The sequence below is a fragment of the Plectropomus leopardus genome, chromosome 3, assembly GCF_026936395.1.
Source record: "Plectropomus leopardus strain MGB_pleo_1.0 chromosome 3, ASM2693639v1, whole genome shotgun sequence".
NCBI lineage: Eukaryota > Metazoa > Chordata > Actinopteri > Perciformes > Serranidae > Plectropomus > Plectropomus leopardus.
In genome coordinates, this window is record NC_142178.1 from 28,218,073 (window position 1) to 28,234,634 (window position 16,562).

Consider the following 16,562-nt stretch of genomic DNA (forward strand, 5'->3'; position numbering starts at 1 on the left):
CTGCAGAGAAATGGGACAAGGAGAAAAGAAGAAAGAGTGAATTTGTCGGGCAAGGTTGAATAGCGTGCATTAGTTCTCTGCGAATGTGCTCGCGGGCGTGCGCGTACCTAGGTTGTGCCACCCTGGGGAATGTGAGGGCACAGCTGGTAACTACAGAGCTGATTGAAAACAACTCGCATCCTTAGGGCTTATCCAACCTCTGGCTCACACACACACAAAGTGACATCACAGTTAAAAGCACAAACACAACACAAAAAGTCAATCCGCGCAAATAAACAACAGCTGGTTGTGCGTTAATGTGGCCGTGCAGGGAGGTGGATGGGAAGCTCAACTAATCAGTCCCATAAAGCTCTACAGAGAATTCCTCTAATTGCGCCAAACTCGCTGCACTTCTGTCCTATTTCTGAACCTAATCATCTGAAATACCACAAAATTAGAGCTGGAATCCTTTCGCCAGGAGCACTAATCTGGGGGGAGCCCGTGACAGTACAGAGGAAATGGAGAGCAAGAGAAAAGTGCAAGAATAAGAGAGACAGAGCAGAGAGAGAGGAACAAAATGCAATGAATTATAGAAAGAGACAAAAAAGACCAGGATTAGCATCTTAATGTATGTGCCGGGAGCCAGGGAGAAGAAAAGATCCCACAGCATCTCTTTCTCTCTCTTTTCTCTCTCTCTATGCCTCACTCTCCCCCTCTCTCTGTCTTTCTACACCCCCACTTTCTCTCTTTCTGTCTGTTTGAATATCAATAGTCTTCCCTCATGTTCCCCATCCTTCTCTGCTTGTTCTTTGCCTTTGGAGAACACATGCAAAGAGAAGGTCATAGAGGAAGGAGTCTTTAAATATGATTCCAGAAAATGAAAAACTCTTAAGAGTTAAATTCCAACTAATTGCAAAATAGAGAAGAAAGTAGTCATTTTGTGTTAAATAAAAACTGTATCATCTTAATTGGTACTTCAATAACTAGACTAATTCTGTTAGATATCGCCTGTGAGTTCTATTCCACATAAAAAATGTTGAGTCTCCAAGAAGAGGAGCACACAGTCTTGGAGGAGGTTCATTCAAAAGTGTTTTGGGATTCATAATGAGTAAGAACATAAAATATGACATGTCACAGCTAAAGGTGAGTGCTAACCTGTTACTGGAGGTATGCATGTGTTTCACTATTAGAAGCCACATGAGGGCGCCTGCATTGGATGAACACAAGAGACTTCACGTGGAAGTTTTCCTCCTGTCCTTTTAATAGCTAAAACTCCCAGTGGTGATCTAAATCATGCTGTATGAAGAACACTAAACTTACACGTTGGCTTAGGAGTTGTTTTCCATGCATCTTATAAAATGCTGCGTGAGTTAAGTTTTAAAATTCAAATTTTGAAACAAAAATGCACTCAACTTTAAAATCAAAAGTGTGTTTTTTTTCCTGTATTTAAACCAGTTATCAAAAAGTGGAATCTGAAAGCCACGAGGAAATCATGCAATTTTGATTGCACTGAATTAAATCAAAAGTGGGTTAACTTTAGGATAAACATTCAAAAATGGAGGAAAAAAACTTAAATAATAGTAAATCTAGTCTACGGTTCTATTTTGTGGTTAAATCTCAACTGAAAAAAAAGCAACCTGAAGCATAAACATGCCTAATTGACAGATTAACTCAAACTAACAACATACGATCCCTAAGAGTTTCCCATCCCGCTTCCTGTCGCTGAAGTTTCTCTGAAGAACAAGCCCCGACTCGCCTACTTACCTCTCACCGTGGCTGAGGCGCTGCCGTGCGGGGAAAAGGCGTGACGGGAGACCGCTGAGTGCGATGCTGCTTCGGGTGGGTCCGGGGCTCCGGTCTCGGTGGCGCACCACTCCCGTATGTTTTGGATGCTGAAGCGTTGTGCCATCTCACACACTCCCTCTCTCTCTTTCCCCTCCACTAGAGCAGCAGATGCGGGCAGCCGGAATGATCGGCTCTCCTCCTCCCCCCTTTCATCATTCTTCTCTTTCTCTTCCCCTCGTCTCCCCCGCGGTCTTCTCTCCTCTCTCCCGCTATGCTCACTTCTCTCTTAATCTCGGCTCTTTTTAAGGTGGAGATTAACTACGCGAAGAGACGGAGAAGCACCGATATCGGGGCTGCCCGTTAACGACTGACTGCCGTGCGTAAATGCTCTGGTTTAAGAGCGCCTACACAAGTGGAGGCGACCGAGAGAGAGAGAGAGAGAAAGAGAGAGAGGGAGGGAGAGAGAGAGGTAGGGAGGAAAAGAGGGGAGTGGGCTCGATTTGATTGACACAAACAGCCTTTTTCTCGGGCATCAGCGATCACGGGCCCCGGTAAAAGCTCACGGCCCGTTAGTTGGTGTTAGTCGGATGAGGGATGTCACGCACGGATACGCACCAGTGCAAGTAAATGGCGCGCCTTGCTGATTTCTCCCTCGCTCCTTGCACAAGTTGTAGTACTCAAGGAGAAAAAGAAGGGGAAGAGACACTTAACGGATGTTAAAAAAAATCACATAATCAAGAATGGTATCAATCATGTGCATGAAAAGACATTTCTGTTATTCACTATTCAGAATACACCCATTCATGCATGTTCACCCACGTGTGAACCAGCCCCATTAGGCCCACTTCTGTAGCCTGTCAATCAGCCAAGCACAGCATGTCAATCACACAGTGTTTTTAACTTGATTAGGTGTTCCCTTCTCCCTTCCTACTAGTTCATCAATCTCCCTAACCTATTTGCACTGACACACACTCACTCACACACATCTCAATGGAGCTGGTGGGCCCCTCATTCACATTGTAATGGCCTTACAATAGGGCTTATTTTAGTGTGTGTGTGTGTGTGTGTGTGTGTGTGTGTGTGTGTGTGAGAGAGAGAGAGAGAGAGAGAGAGAGAGAGAGAGAGAGAGAGAGAGAGAGACTGTGTGTGAGTGTGCCTGTGTGTGTGTGTTTGAAGGGAGCCACCACAAGTCCAAAGTGTGAAGAAAATGAAAGGCAGACACACAGTTGGGCTGTCTCGGAGGGTGATGTTGGGGTGCATAGTGGGCTACAGTCACATGAGCACACACACAGAGAGTGCACTTACAGCGCAGAGAACGGACCTATTTTCATACTAGTATCATGTTCCTTTTACTTACCCTCTACTTAGTTTGATAAATTCACACTCTTGCCAGAGAAACTATTTGTGTCTCTCAGTTAGTGTAATGACTAAGCAGTGGTGCTGAGACACAGAGCTTGAATGAAATATAACAGCCCGAATATCATGCCCTACAGAATGGAATCTGGAGATAATGAAGGTTTGGATTGGAGTGCGATTGTGTTTGTATGTAAATTAGTGTCAGTGGGTGAAGTGTAATTAGAGAGGCTGTTCACCCATTTCCTCCACATTGCAAGCTAAGAACCACTTCTGCTATTGTGCTAGTTGGGAGACAATGAGCTAGAAATGAGAACTAGACAGCTACGCATACACTACAATATAGGCTTGACTGTGTGTGTGTGTGTGTGTGTGTGTTTCCACACATTTTTTAACCCCCAAAGATAATTGTGGTGACACTCACTGCTGCAAAAAAAAAGAACAATAAAGAAAGAATGCACACATGCACATACGGTCAATCAAACAAACTCGTGTGCTGACACAGGGTGCAAGAAACACAAAGCACAAACATCGCTGAGCGCAGAGACGCAAGGTTTTATACAACAATACACGCAAGGATGCAGCCGCTCACACACATGTGGGTGCACACACAACAAAGGACTAGAGATGTGAAAAGTGTCGGAGCTGCCATGTTCAACTAGCACTCTGACAGTTAAACAGTAGAGAGCAAGAGACAAATGAGAGAGAGCAAGAGAGAGACAGAGAGCGGGAGAATGCTTGTTGTCTTCATCAGAGGCTTTTGTTAAGTGAGAGATAAGAGAGGAGGAGCGACTGATTCCCCCCTCTTCTCTCTCCCTGCTGAGAGTTTAATGGAGGCTCTGTTCGTCTCTAGTCCTGTTCGAGGCCTGAAGAGAGCAAATGGAGCTCGAGTGTAAAAACAGGGGGGAAGGCATTATCATCACGATGCATCACATCATCCCAGGAGTCAGGGCAGGAGGGATGCAGACAGTGCAACATTCACGCTTTAACCCTCCCATAATTAAAAACAAAACAAAACACTGGACAGATTGTTGCATGCTCGCACTGAACACATACCAGACCCTGAGCCCCTGGCACTAATAATGATACTCGTCTCTCCTGGCTGTTTCCACAAAGAGCAGGATCTATTGCTTAAACTAGCAGCTCTCGGAGATGCATCAGCTCTTTGCCTCCCACAGTGTAAACAACAAGCTTGAGCTTTGCTTAGGTGTGTTGGCTGCTTGATGCCGTTGCTATTTTAATGATTCCTGCTGCTTCTCCTCCGTGTGTGTGAGTGTGTGTGTTTGTGTGTGTGTGTGTGTAATCGAACCACCTACCTGCTCCTGACCCCTCCCCATGCCTGGAAATGTTGATAGATAGATATTCTCTTAAGAGCTTGAAGGCTAAGTGAAAGCTGTCGCCCCACCCCCCCTCCTCCTCTCCTATTCCTCATCCCCCAAGCACATTAGAGGAAATATCTTTAGGCCAATCAATATATAGCGCTTACAGATTGATAAGGCAGAGATAAACATGCGCGACAGCACACACACACACACACAAAAAAAAAAAAATAGTGTAGTGTATAGAATAACCAGACCCAAATCAATCCATTACTGGAATGCTGCCAATAGCAGGATTACCATAGCAACATACACCAGCAAACTATACTCTGCTATGAATAACGTCAAATCAATTCTTTATTTAGCAGCTCCAAATGAACTTCTAATTTTAATCTAATCCATCCTTCAGTATAACGTGACACTCCTATAGCAGGCCTGTATGTATTGCTTTGATCAAAAGAAAAAAACATTTACAGTGAAATGGGGCCTGATTTAATTTGTATGTTATGTAGGACAACTTCTACATAAAAAGATCTCAACAGTAATAATTATTTTATTAAAAGTAAAACTAAGTAACAAAACTTTATGTTTTACTTAGGGTGGCTAGGTGGGGTTGCTTAAAATCATCAGGTGGCACACCAAAATCAAAAGTGAATCTGTAAATGAATTTTAGAAATTTGATTATGATGTTGAAGTATGTCTGCCAAAGCACTAATTATAACCCAACCTATAGTATTGTGCAAAAGTCTTAGGCTACCTTCAACTTTCTTGTTATAGCAAGGGTATAATTATCACACATATTTATTTCTCAGTTAACTCTTCACTAAAATACAACCAGAAGATACAGGAAATATGTATACAGTATTAAAAACACAAATATTTCAGAATAAAAAAACTTTAACAGGTTAAAGTTCTAAATATTAAGTTTGACCACCCTTTCCATTTAACATGTCTTGAACTCTCTTGGGCAGACAATATGAGAATTACTAATACTAATTCAAGACAAGTTCAAAGCTCAATATTGATTGAAAGACCCCCTGGCAGATTTGGTTCCCCAAAGTGTTTACTCCATACCGCCTTGATGTAGGCAAGTTGAAAATGATGTCAGTGTGAGAGTTAAGGAATATTATACTGATGTAGTCTTTGGTTTCTGATTTTACAGATAATTTTACTAATTACATGATGTGCAAAGATGAATACTGGTATTTTGAGTTCCTCAACAATCGTGTTTTAATATTTATAATTATACAGCAATTCTTCCTCAAACAGGCTGGTTGTCCTCTATCTTAAAAAGACAAGTCTACAACTTTAATTTGAAGGAGTACATTGATTATTAAGAGCAAAGCATTTACTGAGAAAAAGCCTTCTCAAGGTCAGAGGAGATGCATGGGACCCATAGAACCCATCTTCATTCAGATATATTGAGTGAGTTCAGGGGATCCCTTTGAAATTGCAATGCCAGTTGTGCGTTCACCAGCGTTTGTTATTTAGCAGACAAGTTATGCCAACATGGTTGCAACCAGCTTTATATAGTTTTGTTTCACAAGATACCACTACAGCCCCTTTCCCACTGGACAAAAAACAAACAAACAAAAAAAAAAAAACGATTAACACCCACTAACATCTGGCTTTTGGATTTAATGGGAAAAGTTATAATCAGCATTCACACCCAAGACAGATTACTCTCCAGAAATCACGGGTATTTATCAGCTCCAGCTCTGAGGAGCAGTGACCAAAATATAAAACCTGGGCGGATGCACTTATTTTAGCCTTTTTGCCCATGCAATGCAATGACAAACCCCAACAAAATACCATCTGTCTCAGTCCAAGCAGCACTCGAGCGTGGTACAAAATGTAGTCCACACCAACTTTGAAACTTAATAATAAAAAGATATTAAAAAAAACGAGTAACCGCCGTAAAATTTTCAGTGGCCTCCATGCTGCTTTCTACAATGTACCAACCTTTTTTTCAGGCCTGTAGCCTCACATGTGACACACTGGGAAAAAACATATAGACATACTTGTCTGCTTCAGTGCTGTGTATGCAGTTCTGGTTTATTGGCAATAGGAAAGAAATCTAACGGTTTCCCGCATGATAAAACTTGCATGCACATGCTAATTCTGGTGGGAAAGGGGTATACCTTCAACTGTATCAGGGTGGTCATGGGCCTCCCTTTGGGGCACCACTGAAACAACACGGGGTTGCATAGTGCATTTGTTTTTTCATCAGTTTGAAGTTATTACATAATGCTCTGTTTTCTCTTTGTGTTCATATTTTTGTCTTTGTATGTGTGTACTTCTGTGTAGAAACAATTTTGATGATTTTTTACTGTCACTGAAATCTTTACTTTTGGCAACAAATTGTTTTTGTACGATGATGAAAGCAAAGTCAGAAAAAAAATCAATGTGTAAAGATTGTTATTCGTGGTAATACACTAAGATCAACACTATTTAGGCAAGAACAGCATCTGGTGTGAGATTTACAAAACAGTTAGTGGTCAGGACGAAAAAAAAAAAAAAAATCACCACATATCTGCAGTTAACCACACATATACGTGAGTAGGATCGTAGTAGAGCGTTTTGATACGTGCATGTTTTCCCGTGACTCATTGAAAGACAGGATGTGGTACGCCAAAGTGAACATAGTTTTTTGACATATTCAGGAACAATATTGCCTCCTCACAAACAGAAACACACATAAATGCGCACACATACCCACAAGATCATGCTCAACGCCCACACATCTCTGTAAACAACCCAACACTCCCACACTTTTACAAGCCACACACACTGGCAGGCTTGTTGTTAGAGTGACAGAGCACACCTTCACTTCATATCATATCAACACTTCATCTCTGCACTGATTACAAGTGATGTTTCTGACAGGCAAGGAGGCACCATGCATGGAAAGACTAAATATATGCAAGTGTTTAAGAAAACAAACACGGCAGTGTTGAACATATGTGTTCACTGCATTATATGGTTATGTGATGATTTTGAAAAATACAGAGTGAGTGGAGAGAGAAAGGACAGGGGAGGATGTCAGGAAGCACAACAGTGATCAGATCGCACAGCACTCAAGGGAGGGAGGGGTAAAGTGATCTATCTCTGTCTCTCTCTGACCTTGTTCCCTCTCGCCAAAAACCTGACTTACAACCCCAAACTAAATATGATACCTTCTCTTTCTGTCTCTCCCTCTCTCCCCCCACCCTCTCTCTCTGGTAATAAATCGCGCTGTAATTACCAGGCAGGATCGATAACAGTCACATCACTCCTCTCCTCTGCTCGTCTCCCTCGTCTGCAACTGACACTAACGTGTTCATCCCTCGCTGTGTGCCACTGTTATAGATCCACGAGTGATAGATAGCATCCTGTTTCGCCTGTACACACACAAACACACATGCAAAACACAGGTACACACTTAAAGGATGAACACACAGGGGGATGAACTCGTGCACACAGACACACACAAACATGAATGCTCAAAACGACGAGTATGAGAGCTGGACACCACAGGGGGGAGGCCAAAGGTCTCAGTTGCTATTGGAGACATCTCTTCAGCTGAGCAACCAACAAAGAGTTACCGTTCTTTCCCAGAATAGCTCACTCGGCCCCTCTGTCTAATGAAATGGAGGACAAGGATGAGCATCACATGGGCAGTCACGCAGTGTGAACTTGGCGAGTTTGTCTTTGACAGAGTGAGACGGTGCATATACGTGTGTGTAGTGAGTGTGCAGGTGTGCATGCGCATGGGTGTGGTTTTGTTGCATAATCATGCGAGTGCAATGATGTTTAATAGGAAATTAAAAATATCCCGGAGAGCAAGAGCAATTTTCACACCTCCAAAATTGCTGACTTGTAATATTCACTCGCACCCACCACACTTCCATGCACACTTGATGGGTGTGTGTGTGTGTGTGTGTGTGAGAGAGAGAGCGAGAGGGAGAGTATGTATGTCTGTCAGTATAGCATATCAGCATGAGGGAGAACAAGGACTTATACCTTCATTTATCTGCAGCTTTCAGTGAAAAACACATATCATGAGGATACGAACAGAGCAAGTTAAAGTTGTGATCCAATCTATCTCCTACATTAATATGCCCCAACATAATTCACTTTCCTCTATATTATAACCAAGTGCTCACTTGCATAAATGCCCAACAAAACTATTAGCCCCAATATTTGATTTCATAATAGAGATACAATTATAAAATGCAAGAAGAAAGAAAGAAAGAAAGAAAAGAAAAAGAGAAGTTAACATATTTTCATTTGACAAAAAAATTACATTTAAAATTTAAATAAAGAAGTTTAAGAATTAAAGCAATGTCTTTTTATCTGTTACATATAAACAGTAAGTGTATGGGTCACTCTTCAACTATTTTGCTCTGTAAACATGAAAAATATTGATAGGCTACAATATTTTCAGTAATATAACACATTCAATTAATAATAACAATAATAATAATAATAATAGTAATGTAAGCTCACTAAGGTCCATTTTAGTAACATATACACAACATATCCAACATGTAACTGTTCTTATTATTTGTTCATTCGAAGGAAATATGAGCCGTTTTGAAATGACCAAGCCAATAAATATATTCATGATTTAACAAAAAACAAAAACATTACCTTAAATTCTTCTTATTTTTTCTGAGCTAATTGTCCTCCAGTCAGCCATGTGCTGTCTTATCAGATGACTGTTAAGTGTGGTCCTTAAATAAACAAACTCTGAAAAAGAAAGAAAAAAAAAAACCTTCCTGAATTGACATTTGTACATTTATTTTATTAAAAATGACAATAACCCCATGAAAAAAGGTGCTCTTATTTTATCAGAAAAGACATGAAATACTAATAAATCACAACATAGGAAAAATTTAATTAAAATTGGTTTTATATGTAATTTCTATTTTAGGGTAACATTAGATTAATGTTCACTCCCAAATTAAGCAGTGTTGAATGTCAAAAATTTGGCTCAGGGATGAAGGAAATATAACTTAAACATGCACAGGTAGTACTTAAACCCAGCAGCGTATGCAGTGGGTGTGTAGTGTTTTGACTGTTAGTCTGGCTGGGTGGCAGATGTGGTGAAAGAGTCAGCGGTGGTGAGCAGACAGGTGATGGCTCCAGGGACAAAACTGTTCCCGAATCTCAATCTGCGAACAAAGATGAGCTAGCCAGAGTGGGTTGGGTCTGTATTAAAAATGCTCTAACTGTCCTTGACTTCTGGAGGCTGTGATCTAATGATACTCTGGGTGATTTCTACCCTGTATTTTATTTGTAACAGAAGAAATACAGCGTATGCACCCAGTCAAAGCAATTTCCACTGTAAACTCCAGTATCCTAGAAATAACGTTCATATTGAATGATTCTGCAGCACGCTATTTACCTTCAGTGTCAATGTTCAATGCCAAAGCAAGAAAAAAAGCAGCCTTTGTTGGAGGTGGAGAAGTATGAGTGTGGAGGTCAGGGTGGTGAGTGGGCATGTATGATGATGATTTATGATGATGATTTACCTAAACTTACTTCAGGCTGGACTTGTTGCTGAATTTTCAGTAGTAAAGAGGAGTTATCATAATTTTTATCACCACCAATACTTAAATTACTGCACAAAGCAACATTCCTCAGCTACATTTTTGCTAACTGTAGAATGCAACAGTAAACTGTATACTCGCTCTTGATTTTGGATAGTTCTCTGTACTCAGGAATAAATGTGTTTTCACTTTTGTTGCACTTTTTGAAAATTTAGTTGCAGCTGTACATGCATCTGGACAGGCTGTTCTCATAAACTGCTTGTACATTTTCCTATGAAAAGTAATACAATCACATGACCAATGTGCTGTCGGGAGAAAACAAGTAAGCCGTCCCCAGCAGTCTCGTACGAAGGAAGTTTGGGGTGGTGTACAGGTCACAAATGTACGGACTGTCCCCTGGAGGCATGTCTTGGGAAGAATGTGAACTCTGAGTCACTTTAAGGTACGTCCCCACCAAGTGTCTTTCTCTAAACCTAACCACAGTAACTTAACTTGCCCAGAACTAAGCTTTGTAACTTTTCTCTAATTACACAACTGTACTTTAACGATGTAACAGCATTTGTGGGGCGCTAATTTGTAGGATATCATACAAACTCTGTTATGAGGATAGAGGTTTTGTGTTTTTTTTGCTTGAGAATTAAAACACCTCCATGGGGGCCACCTACAGGGGCTGGGGTGGTGGGGCTGTTCCAATCAACACCCCAAACTTTGTTTGTCTTTTACATTCAAAAATCTCAAACATATGTGGAGAGCATTAAAGTAAGAGAGAACGAAAAGGCAAAAGCCATGTGGGGCACAGTGCAAAAAAAAAAAAAAAAAAAAAAAAGAAACAAGAAGATGAAATTAGCAAATTTTTAGGGTATTGTCTAATTGCTTGTTATTTATTGAAGTTTATTATTGTTTTTATTATTATTTTTATTGTTTTTGTTAGCGAAGTTGATTTTTTGTGCTGATGTTTCATTAGCTCTTGTTTATTTTAGAAATAAATATAATGAATACAAAAGATAACAATAATTATTATTTTTGGCGGTGGGTGGGGTGGCAGGATGTGCGCAGGGGAAGCTTACCCAGAGTGCCAAATGTGCTTAGTCCAGCACTGTGCACACATAATGTGTTTAAATGAATAATTTCTTAAGATATTTATCCTCTCTAGTGCAGTGTAAAACACACAAGTCAGCACTTCAACTGGATGGAGACTCAGTGAGTTGATCGGATAGTCGTGACTCCTCAGGTTGCTCCTGTCCTGGCTGACAGCGCCGATAAAGTCCACATAAAACTGAGCCAACATACTGAAAGCAGCACATTTTGCACCACATTTCTAGTTTCACGCATCAAAATGAAGCATAAGCCCCAGTAGGTTCACACTTCACTAGCTGAGATATTCTCCAAGTCTTGCAACGGCTGATTCCACACAACCTCCCGTAACAACTCGGCCATCTTTGCTGGAGACTTCTCACCACAGGCGAGGGCGACAACATGCGGAAAGTTACAGATTTCAGCTTTAAACAGGGCTTCTTTCTGGGCTAACAATAGTCATAGAAGGAGAAATCCACCATGGAAGACACAGAATTGCCAGCTCCTTCACCAACAGCAGCCTCAATAGACCAGAGTTTTACTTCTGATTAAAGAGGCGCTCCATCGATTTTACATATTTGGACCAGTTTACCCGCCATGGGGAGTACTTGTACTGCCTGCGAAAAACAGCTGTGTAATGTCCTCTGTGGCTTATCTCAGTTTTGGATATGGAGATTTCAAATTCTTATCAAAAAGTCTCTGTTGCAAACTATGGACAGGAACGGGAAAGATGTGGGAGTTTCAGGGAGCTGCAGGGAGCTGCAGGGAGAGTCAAACTAATGATGTTGCATAATGGGAATTGTTGGATCTGGCTTTTTTGGATCTTGGCCCATAGTAGGGAAAAAAAGTCAGGAGCCTCTGTTGCATCGATTCTGCCCATTCTTCTTCTTTATGAATAAACTCTTTTGAATCCCCCAACTTCCAAAATGTAAACAAGTTAGGGAGGGATCTTTTAAAGGGAAATGACACCTAAATTAAGAATTCGGATATGTTATTCGAAGAAAGTTCAATTTTTATTTGTGAACACGAGCTACTCTCTCTCAAAGCCAGAAACCAGAGAAGAAATGCTGCATTCCATTTGACTTGGAAGTCAGAGCTGGGAATGACATCAAACCCAACTTGAGCATGTTCCAATACAACAAGACAGAAAACCAAGATGTTATTAGGAATCCCACTTTAAGCCAAGTTAGCCATTGTTAGCAATACCAGCTGATAACAACCCATTATGCTGCATTTTGCAAATCCAAACACCATAACAAAATATTGACAGACAGAAGTTGGACATTACTGTGTGTATGACTATTTCAAAGAGATGCAAATAAGATAGAAGTGCTAATAAACAGTATATTAGTATGGCTTTCACTACTGATTTTGAGGTCAGGGTGGGTGAGGTTCCTCCAACTTTCCGATTTAGAAGTCTGACTTTAGGGGGCATTATTGCTGAAATTTTGGAACTCAGGAATTGGGCTCCCCAGTGCAAATGGAACACACCATAAGTCTCAAACTCGTGAATGAATGGGAGCCTGATTTTGTGGAGCCACACACTGTTTTTTTTTTCTTTCTTTATGCTCAAATTAACTTTATCCTATTGTAGTGTTCTCAGTTCAGAAACAGAAAACATTATTATATACTCAGATCACTCCCCTGGGTGCTCTGTGTCATCTAGAACATACCTCACCATTTATGTCCATGGAGCAGCTTCAGACTTTATTGTTAATGTCACAAATGTTAGCTTTTGCACTCTAGTAATGGATTTTGGAGAGAAAATGGGCGTAGCCCCCCTTAAATGGTCAGTATGAACAAAAGGAAGTATTACAGCGAGCAAAGCCTGTTGCAGTCTATAAACGGGCACCTGAGTGTTGATTTAGGACAAACTTGAAGAATTGTGAACCAAACCGCAGGAATACTTATTTACAGATTGTCACTTCCATCACAGACCTTTTGCAACCATTGCCAAAAAATGGTGCTCTATATTTGTGCTAATATCCACACTGTTTGACATAATCATTGTCAACAAGGGAAGAAATCTACCAAAATAAAGATAGATGGGGCTGGTTATGCCGACAACAAAAATGTCACATCATTACAAAGTACACCAAACACACACTGGGGTGTTAATATTGTAGAGTGTGTTTTCATTAATACTTGTTTGTGTTTTTTAATACTCACATGGGTAAGATATGAGAGAGGATAAGCAGGCAAAGAATTGAAAAAAAGTGCAAAGAAATTAGTGAAAAATGGAGGCGAGAGAGATAGATCCTCCATCTCCTTGAAAATGAAGGTGTACATCTGGACACACGCGTGCACACACTAACACACACTCACATGCACGCACACACACATAGGATGAGACCTGCAGAGAGTATATGATTTACTGTTCTGTCAGAACTGAGAACTCTCTGGGGCGGGAAGGGCAGAGGAGGGGGAGGAACGGAACAGAGAAGAGGATGAATTGAAAAGGGATGGAGGAGCATTAGGAGGGAGGCTGAGGTCTCTGGGGTCTCTGCAAGGAGGTCTCATGGGTTTGGGGAGCTGAGCAAGAGCCAACTGTTGCTCCTGCAGCACTTGCGAGTGTGTTTCTTTGCAGAGTGCACATGCAAAAGTGTGTTTTAGGTGAGTGTCCCTCTCCCATGACACTTCGGCGGAACAGACTATCTCCCTCGCAATCTATATGCAGAGCAGAATGGGCACTGCAGTATGGAATGCAGTTGCTGATGAGGTGAATGATTGTGTGTGTCTGCGAGCGTGTGTGTGGCCCTTATCATAATTCTGCAGCGCAATACAGTCAGAATGGTCGACTGAATCTCCCTCTTTCTCAACAAATCAGGATGGCAAACGTGTACCCACAGACACACACACACACGTTGCACACACACATACACAGCGCGACTCCTCTATTTTCTCCCATTCGTCACAGAGCTTGTTGTTCTAATGCCATGGATAGGTTTGCGTTCAGGGTCCCCATGCTGGGCCGCTCTGCTCATAATGACTAGCGTCTCAACATTTCTCACCGACTGTGGAGAGACAGGCTGATGGAGAAAGTGAGAGGTTGATGGAGGAAATGGTTGAAGACATATTTAGCAAAAACAAAACAAACATTTATATTTAAAGTAGATGCAGCATTTTGTTATCGGAGTAGCAAATAAGTTATTGTGTGTGTTTCCATTAACAAGGTTTGGGAAGTGTTTTTAAAGAAACAGTGTGAAAAATCTAGGGGGATTTAGTGGCATCTAGAGGTGATAATTTCAGATTGCAACCAGTTGAAGCTTCAGTGTTAATTGTTTGGGAGGTTTTCACCGGGGGCTGAATTATTCTTAAATGTCTCCTCCTCTCCAAAATAAGAAGACCAGGTGATAAAAACCAGTAAAAACACTGAAAAAAGCAGTTTTACGTTACAAATTAGTGTTTCTTCTATGCTGTTTGGCACGTCACAGAGGAGGCCACTAGCCCAGCTCACACACACAGCTTTTTTTGCTGATAATTTAATGTGTGGTCATCTTTTTTTTTCAGATCCACACAAGGTTATTACTGAGAGCCGAATTATTCGCAGATGTCTCTTGCTTTCCAAATCAAACGATCCCAGCAATTTAAACTGGTAAAAACACTGAATAATTCTCTTTTAACTCAAGATCCAGACTTTCAGGAGGTTTTTAACAGGAGCTAGATTATTTGCAAAGGTCTCCTCTCCAGAATACAGTGATTAAACCAGTAGAAATGGTGAATAAACAGCCTGTTCTCATTCCAAAGCTGTCAAATACTGCCGCTTTGTCAGTAATTTTGGTGTAAGATACCAGCCTAGCTTTCGCTGTGGTATGATATGCTGCCAGGTGGCATCCGTTTGTTACAAGGCCGGACAGACTCTTTCGCTGAGTTATGTTAGCTGGCGGTGAGCTGGACAGCACCTGGCACGGCAGTATGATGCACCACTGAATGGCATCAGGTTGAAATACCACCCGTTACGATTTAATATAAGGAGCTGGAAGGTCCCAAGAGTGTCGGTGGGAGGGTTGGTGGATGTCTCCAACAAACCCCAGACTTTCACCCAGAAGCCAGCTCTTCACTTCACTTTCCTAATGAATGTAAATTTAAACCATACAACCTCGGGTGCTGTATGTAGACGCAAAGGGATGAAAAAATGTTGGAAAATAGCACTTTCACATTAGAAAAAAATCAGTGTTTTCCTGAAGCTTTCATTGCATCAGGTTCGTAAAAATGTTGGGCAAAGCAAAAGAAAGGCCCTTGTTTTGTTTGTCATGGCTACTGAAGAAAAGTGGCGCTGGTGGACTCTGTAGATGTCTCATTCTAAAGTTACAAAACCACAACAATTCCTATTTTCAGGTGATTAAACACCAAAGAAAACATACTTGTTAAATTATATTCCATTTCTGCCACACTAGACCTTTAAGGTGCTGAACATAGCACAAAGCTCAGGAAAGTTAATCTCTGGAAACCTGCAGCCAGCAGAGAAAGCGAGGAGATTATATACAGTGCTACCCCAACCCCCAAACATGCACAGACATCCACACTCCAGCTTTGCGATGAATTTGAACCCAGTTGATAATGCTCCTCTCTTGATCATTCAGTGAAAATATCAGGTAGTGCACTTTTTAACAGAGACAACACAAGACTCAATTAACACATTGGTTGAAAAATGTTCCATTAAAGCTAAAATGAGACAAACAGCATGTCTTTGCTCGTTCAGCTTTCACTTCATCTCCTCGCTTGGTCTGCCCCTCACAAGCTTTTCCTCTATCGCCCTTCTTCCTCTCTGCTGAAGTGTCTTCTCGTACGTTAACCACAGACTTCCAAAGCACTTCACCCCACTTTAGATCCATAATAGCACAGTTCTACATGGTTCTTCTAGCTGCTGAATGTCACTTATGAAAGGGTATTGTTTGCCCACTTCAGCTGATATGGCCTTGGAGCTGTAAATCACTAGTTACTACTTAGCTTACTAACACTCCATTCAGGAGCTGGGCACAATAGATCCACAACACATTCATTCACCCGCTTTCCCACTCCCGCCCTCCTGCTATTCAACCTTACTCTCCTCCCGCGCTCTCCCTCTTTCTTTCTCCTCCCTCCTGCTACGCTAAGCTGTTTTCTCTCCTTCCCCTTCTTTCTTCTGTATTTCTCCACCCATCAATTCTGCCATTCTGGTTCCTGATGTGGTTTTGTCTGTTGTGGGGGCCAGCAGTTTCCCATGCACCTGCCAGGTCGTAGATATGTCAGAATGCACACACATACAAGCACAAATACAGCTTTGATTTAACCCTCTAAAAGCCCAAAGAATTTGCTCATCTTATGAATCAATCTTATCCAAAGCCTTTGTTGTGTTTGCGAAAAGGCTGAGACACTGAGAGAGAGATCCAAACTGCACCACAGAAAGGAGCATCACTTCTGATTGGTCTTGACATTTCAACAATCTTTTCTTATTGGCTGTGGCACTTCAAGAGTATGCAGTTTCACTCCCTATCTGTTGGGTGTTAATGCAGTGATAACCACACACGAACTCACA

At 41.4% G+C, this 16,562-nt stretch overlaps 1 protein-coding gene across 6 annotated transcripts in view; it reads right to left on the bottom strand.

Annotated features, from left to right (window-relative positions):
- The window catches only part of ndst3 (N-deacetylase/N-sulfotransferase (heparan glucosaminyl) 3), a 111,426-nt gene that overhangs the window by 51,210 nt on the left and 43,654 nt on the right, over positions 1-16,562 (bottom strand). For 3 of the 6 annotated variants that reach the window (XM_088075984.1, XM_088075986.1, XM_088075985.1), the window contains one exon: positions 9,069-9,167. The gene's annotated coding sequence lies outside the window, so the exon portion shown is untranslated. Of the gene's footprint in view, positions 1-107; positions 200-1,743; positions 2,205-9,068; positions 9,168-16,562 lie in introns of those variants that run through there. The other 3 variants (XM_088075987.1, XM_042485502.2, XM_042485505.2) reach the window with 3 other exon arrangements.